At 41.1% G+C, this 7,308-nt stretch overlaps 1 protein-coding gene across 8 annotated transcripts in view; it reads right to left on the bottom strand.

The window, feature by feature from the left end:
* The window catches only part of ACTN2 (actinin alpha 2), a 69,530-nt gene extending 69,493 nt beyond the window's left edge, over positions 1-37 (bottom strand). For 3 of the 8 annotated variants that reach the window (XM_042025311.1, XM_042025307.1, XM_042025313.1), the window contains exon 1: positions 1-35. This exon is cut by the window's left edge and continues 444 nt beyond it. The gene's annotated coding sequence lies outside the window, so the exon portion shown is untranslated. The other 5 variants (XM_042025314.1, XM_042025309.1, XM_042025308.1 and 2 more) reach the window with 3 other exon arrangements.
* Between the last annotated feature and the right edge of the window lie 7,271 nt (positions 38-7,308).

The following is a 7,308-nucleotide window of genomic DNA, read 5'->3' as shown; positions in this document are numbered from 1 at the left end:
GCTGCTGCTGCTGCTGCTGCTGCTGCTGCTGCTGCTGCTGCTGCTGCCGGTCCCTGTGGCTGACCCTGCGGAGGAGCCCGGGGCGGCTCTTTGCCGCGGGTTATTATCCCCGCCGGGCCGTCACGTGGCTCGGGCGGCGGCCCCGGCCCCGCCGCGGGCACCCGGGCGGGCAGGGCTGCGAGGTCAGCGCGGAGCGGAGGCTGCTCCCCTCAGCGCTCCGGCCCAAAACGACTGACCGTCGTGCCTGCCGGTCTGCTCTTCCAATCTGATACATACCCGTCCTTTTGTTTTGGTTCTTTCTCTCTTACTGACATGCAATCCCACTCCCCAAAACCCGCCTGCGAGCTGCTAATGCAGTTCGACATTGCTTATCGTTAGTCTGAAGCCCGTGTCCCGCCTTGAGTCACTTGGCGTTTTCAGATTAAGGATTACACGAGCCAGCGCAGACAAGGACACCCAAGAGATGAAACGTTTTCCAGTGAAAATAGGTCTGGAGTTAACCATACAGCATGGAAGCACAATTAAAAGGCAACACGTATCTTTTTGTCCAGGAAACACACTCAGTAAATCCAAAAGCAGGCACCAAGAAGCACATACAAAGCTCTGTGGAACCCAGTAACTTTACACGTGTGACAGGAACCATTTGCCGGTGCTTTCCACAGGGCAAAATCTCAAAGGATAGCGCTGAGATCAAGCATCCTGGCAAGCATGTCCGGTATCTCCCGTGCCGTATCATTTCAGTTGCTTTGGCAACAATGTTTCTTCTGGGAACTGGCAAGTTTACTACGTTCTTCATGTAGCTTGTCATTAATGCCTGCACCTATCATCAGCCAAGGTCATCTTCTCTAGCGGTGTTCACACTGGATACAATTCGAACCTCACTTAGAAAAAGAAAATGCTCACCAAAGCTGTGCTTTTGGAAGCCCTAAGTTACAAAACCAGGTGTAAGGGAAAACTATGTTCAGTAAAGGCTCAGTAGATCTCTAAACCATTGGGAATGAATAACCAGAATAATTTACACCTAGACAGCATATGCCCTCCATTTCATATTGCTAACTAAAGCTCTGCTTTCTTCCAAGTCACCTTCTATCCCATAACTCCAAGCAATATAGAAGAACATGCACACATGCACAGAAAATACCTACTCCTCAGTTCAAAAAAACTTCGTAAATGCAGCACTAAGGTTGCAAATTGGAATTCAGAAGAGGATTGCAACAACTTATGCAATAAAAGCAAGTTCAGCTTCTGAAAGACTGATGTGCATATTGTGAGAGAAACAGTCTAAAAATGAAATTCCAAATCTAAGCAGCCAGACAGAACCACATGCTTTTCCCCTGCTCAGTGCAAATATTCTCAAGGTTGCTACACTTCCACCTATGTAACAAAGTAAATGCTATGCTTAGACTTTTTTGCTCAAACACAAGTGAGCATTCCCTTTAGGATCCTCTGAGACAATATCAAATAGCAATTACAAAACAACATAACTCATGTACATATACATTATATGTGTGCTGGTGTAATTTGTGTGGTTTATTTTTATAGCCTGGTAGTCACTTCCGTTTGCAATACAAGTCTACCTGCAATCACGTAAATGATAATTCAAGTCTTCGAAGTCAGTAAAACCTTTTCTTCTTTTTCACTATATAGAGCACAGGAAAGTATCTTAAGGAAATGCAGGAAGAAGTCAGAGGAGTCCCAGAAGTACACACATAAATTGTAATACTGTGACCCAGAGCTGTTCCCCATGCGAAGAGCTCTCCTGCACTGATGAAACCTGTGACCTTCCATGCACTCCCTCATTAGAGGTGAGCCACTGCAACCAGCTTTGTGCCTTTCCTTGGCACTGCCTTGTCTGGGGATCTACATGGATGAAAATGGTTCTGCACCAGTCCCCACTGTGCACTACAGGTGAACCTTAAAGGTACTGATGGCTTCATACAGGGAGGTATTAGCTACAACCCATATTTCATTTGTTGGTCCTCACCCTCTAACACGGGCCAGGGTGCCTGTGTCATGAAATAAAAACTGAGGTGCTGTGGCAAAGAATTTATTTGACAAAGAATATCCAATCACACTGTGGATTAGGACTGGAATCAGACCCAGGCCTAGATTTCTAGAAGTCAAAGGACATTCTACCCAAATTTTCCAGAATTCTGAAAGAAGGCTATTAAGTTTTTTCATAAAATAACTGAATATTCTCAAAACATAGCTAGCCACTGCAGAAAAGGTACTGTTCATTTTCCCATGTTTACTTGGTACATAGGTAAACAGTACTTGATAACAAAGCAAATAAAACCAAAATGTCTTCATTGTTCCAAGGAACCTACAGCCAGAACCATAGCATCTCTCAGCTAGTCTGAGAGATTAAAAAAATCGAGTATTTCAAGACCCACTTTGGCTATATTAGCCAGGTTAGGTTGTATTAGTCCATTTTGGATCAAAAAATATTTCAGAATGAAAAATCTTTTTCATTCTGAAAATGTCAAAATAGGAGGCTTCAACATTGTCAGAGTGCATTTGGAGAACATTGGGGATTTTACCCATGAAACAGGAAGCTAAATGGAATAGCCTCATTAAAAAAAAAAAAAATTCCTGCCTATCTTGATGGAATCTGACCTGCTTTAGGTTCTCTAACTAACTGCTTACTGCCTCTTAATCAGACAGCATGAGTAGGCAGCAGAGATATTTATAGATGGAGCTTTAGAAGGAGTATCTGGTATTTTGTTTACTACTTTAATTTAATTTTATAAACTAACTGTGTGGATGGTAATGAGAAACATATGAATGGAGGTCCATAGTGGAAAGAGCCAAACTTGAAGTGGAAAGAGAGCTGCCTCTTTCAGCTCAAGAGAATAGGAAAGCTGTGCCCAGCACAACAGTATGAATAAGTTTGCTTCACTAAGGATCTTCTCACATCAGAGGTAGGTTAGGACTATCCCAAATAAAGCTGTCAAATAGCCATTAACTATGTGTGCCTAAGGAGAAAGAAAATAAAACCAAAACAGAAATTAGCAACCTGAGCAGGAAAGAAAGGACAAAAGCCTCAAATAGAGAAAGAAACACAATGAACCATGTGAATAGGGAATTTTAAGTTGACACGGCAAGACACCTGAGAGCCAGCAAGTATATTTAAGGCAGAAATGACACGGGTTATTTAAAATGTGACAAGATGAAAGAATACTCATGACTGCCAAACAGATTAGAAGAAGTAAGGTGGCAGGGGGAGATCAGAAATGGAGATGGCAGAGCTGAATTATCAATTATTTCTGTCTTTTATTTGGCAAAAGGTGTGCAGTTGTAGCTCATGCTAACATACACACTAGTAAAGGCCAATCCAGGAGAATGATGCCTTGAACCCAGGAGAACACTGTGGCAACCAGGCATCACTTCCCATGCATGAGGAGCACCAAAAAGGCCAGACCTTTCCTAGCAAGAGAAGGTGGTTTGTGAGTTCACACAAGTGAATACCACCCAAGTGAAAGCCTTCTGGTACGCTTTGCATGAAGTCCTTGAGAATCAAAGGGCTTTTCTGGCTAAAGGACATCAATCTTCATCATTCTTCTTAATGAAATTGAAAGTTTTTCACAGAGTTTATATTTAACATTCATTTACTTGTTAAAAGCCATCATATCATTCTTTCAAGAATTCTCTCCTTTGCATTTTTACTGTTTCTCAGACTTTCAATCCTTCAACATGTTTCTTATGCTTCCCTCTCACAAAATTGTAGAATAAACTGACAACTTCTATTAAAACTTAAAAAATGTTGAACACTACAAACAATGTTTCACCAGATCATTCTTCTATTTGAACTTAATGAGATCTAGAATAAGAAATGAGCCAGATTTCTCTACTTAAATAATAGCCTGTGAAACAATCAACTGACATGGAAATGGTCACCATTAGTTTTCAGCTGTAACCCTTCTGTGTAGGATCACAATAGTTTGTATCTGCCAAAACTGTCTCAGAAAGGCCACAGGAAGATAAAGAACCTTATGAGAACTCAATCAGTCATTAAGTCTTTAAGTAATCATCTTGTCATAGTCACAGCCTGTTTCTTTGTGAAAAAGAACAGTAGGATGCTTTCTCAAGAAAGAAGTCAATGAAAGGTAAAAAAAAATAAATTCAAAGTGACTATTTTTTTGTGTAAACTGTTAATAGAATCTTAAAAGAGGGATCAAAAAGCCCTTTTCTTTTCAAAGCATGCCGTAACTGTCACTGTACATAAAACATACTTTTGCTTGTAGCAAATATCCACTAGTTTAAAGCTTAACCAACAAAAATCTGAATTATTTAAGAAAATGATAATTTAGATTGGGCCAAAATGTTGGATTCTGTTAAAAAATTATGCATAAATTTCCCTAACAAAGCTAACCAGAAAGGTAAGGCATGTTATAAAATGTATTCATCATTTATTAGAGGTTTTGGGGTTTGGTTTTTTTGCAATACAATAAATATAACCTGCCTTCTTCAATGTAAGAAACACAATACATTGTAAGTTCACTAAAAGAAGAAAACCAAGGATCTAAATTCATTATGTAAAGGTAGCATGAATAAACTTTAAACTCACTTCCTATTTCTGAAATTAACACATACATAAAGGAAAATAGAGAACAGAGAACAGGGCCATACATCCAGGAACCAAAACCGTGATTTTGTCTGAGCTAAGGAAAAGCACTGTGGGCACTGAGCATATTTAGCCCTCCCACATTTAGCACCAAGAGGCACAAACTTTGACTGAAAAATCTCCATGCTACTTATACATGGTGATATTATCTATGCAGTAGCTAAATCCTTTTTTAAAAGTATATTATTTCAAGTGATAGGTTTGGAAATAAAAATTAAGAAAGAACAGAAAAAATTCACTTGCTGGCTTCATAGTAACAACTGTCATTGTCAGAAGATCCCAAAGTGTTTCATCAGCTATATATAGAGACGACTTACTCTGTCCCTGGAATTCAGCCACGGATGAAGTGTAGCAAGAAACATTTATGGGACCAACAAATACTACCAAAGCATAGCTTGGGCTTCAGGGGTATGGAGAAAATGCTGACTGCACTGACATCACTGGATTTTGCCAACCCTTTGTGCGGAAGGAAAATCACGGGGCTGAGACGTGGTGTGATAATGCCAGCTTAAGATGCCCTTATGTGACCTTGAGCAAGTCATGTCAGATAAAATTTTCCCAAAAATCTGCGTGTTAGCTCATCAGACTACTCTCACTGAGAGAAACAAGCTTATCATGCTGCACTCTGCCATCTCTGAAACAGTGTCAGCAATGCTTCCTTTGGTCCTTAATGTCCACCTAGAAAAGAATTCTCAGGAGCAGAGGCTTTGTCTGTTTAAAAGCCCCAAGGAATCGACACCAAAATGATGATTACGGTGTGCTTTACCTATCATACACCCTTCACCTCCATGTTCGCCGCTCCAGACTGGGTGTGGCCTGCACCCAAACACACCTAGCATTATTCTAGGACATCAGGCTTGCTCAGGCATTTAGGGTCCCTTACACCCTGGAGGCAGTGTTCCTACTGTTTGTAGGGCCCTGCTTAGAGCTCTGCATCCTGCACAGCAGATGGTCCTGGTTCTCAGCGAGGGTTCAGGGCAGGTAGCAGTAGGAAGCAATCAACATCTGGTCTCTGCCACAAAGTCACTCGGCAGTACTGTGATACGTACTAACAATCACAAACTGCAACGTGAGTGCTGAAAGATGTAACAGAGCTAGGCAAAGCCTCTGGCGATGGCACTGCCAGGCAGCACAGCACAAGACCATACCTTTCATGAATGAGAAGAGCCCTCAAACTTCACATACTGACACATTTGTATTCATAAGGAACCACGATATCTGAAGCCCCTTATCCCTTGAGCTAGCCTCTTTGAGGATGTCTTTTTGGTTTAAGCGTTCTTGTCAGGGTAGGTGCAACTCACAAAGACTGATCATGAACTAAATAATATCAGAAGCTTTGATAGATGCTTTGCACAAATTAGAAGTGGGTAAAGGAAAAACTGGGAAAAGTATATTGTAACTTATATACCACACTGCAGTCAGTCTGTTGGCACACTGAAGTCGTGGAGCAACATGCAGTCAGCTACAACGCAATACACACAGTAACAGGTGGGGAAACTACAAATAGGCCTGGCGTAAGAGTGGAAAAAATGGTGAGACAGATCCAGGATTTTAAAAATGGTTCAGTGACGAGAATGCAAGGGGCAGGACTAGGGGTATAGCATGGCCTATTACAAACCTTTTGAAGAAACCTTCTCACATAGTGTGTTCCCAGAACCCTGTCTGTGTTCCTATTTTATGTTGGCTTAGCCTTACCACACAGAGGTACTAAGCAAGGAAGAAACTGTGTGACTAGGGCAATATGAAAGCTGCAACTGATGATACAATTTGTAATTCATTAATAGAATCAGTTAAAAAAACCCCTTTGTAGGCCAGCCTGTGACCGTTAATGGTTTACCTGAGATTATCATCTAAAATGGCACCACATCGTTCAGCAATAGTTTCGGTCACAATGAGAGAGGAGAGCGTGTGAGAGACAAGGAATGCAAAGACAATATGCCTCTACTTATCTAGAAACAAACACCGTCAACTAAGTCAGAGTTTCCAGACAACAGTTATCTGAGGGGCACAGGTTTTAAATCACTGAGGTATGAGGTAGAGATTATGGGCACAGGATATCAGACACTGCTGTGTTCTAAACTCAGCATTTGTACAGATTGACTGACTGACCTTTGACAAGTTGCAGTCTCAATGCCCTCATTTCTCTTTCCAGATACACAAGTGTAATATCACTGACATCAATGATATTCAAGTTACACACACAGGAAGGCAATGTGATTGAACAAATTGCCAGTTTGTAAAAATGAATACTATCTACTTATTATTCATTCCACAGTAGAGATACAAAGATCAATAAAAGCAGTAAATTCATCCCTATACACAGCAGCGTTAGGCAGAACCTGAATTACTGCCAAACAGGGATAACATGTTCTTTACGTATAGCACAAATTTCCCTTTTCAGGAGCTGTTGTCTTTGCATGCTGTCCAACAAAGCTTTACTCTGACACTCATAAAGAACTGGCACTGAGAAAATGAGCAATGTTCCTGCCATGCCTGATGTGAAAAACAGCAAGGCCTGAATTTTCCAATTCCAATTCTAAAGGCAATTGTTTCCTCCCAGCTATGATCCCTCTCACCAACTTCAGACATATTCTTATGTCAGGAGAAATGAGTATCAGTTTTGCACACTTTCCAGTATCAGACTGGTTGCTCTTGAGATCTACCAGCAATAACCCACTCATGGT

The sequence above is a fragment of the Corvus kubaryi genome, unplaced genomic scaffold, assembly GCF_017639235.1.
Source record: "Corvus kubaryi isolate FWS band 111438036 unplaced genomic scaffold, C.kubaryi_AGA036_p1.0 37266, whole genome shotgun sequence".
Lineage (NCBI taxonomy): Eukaryota > Metazoa > Chordata > Aves > Passeriformes > Corvidae > Corvus > Corvus kubaryi.
This window is presented reverse-complemented; position numbering and strand designations above follow the sequence as displayed.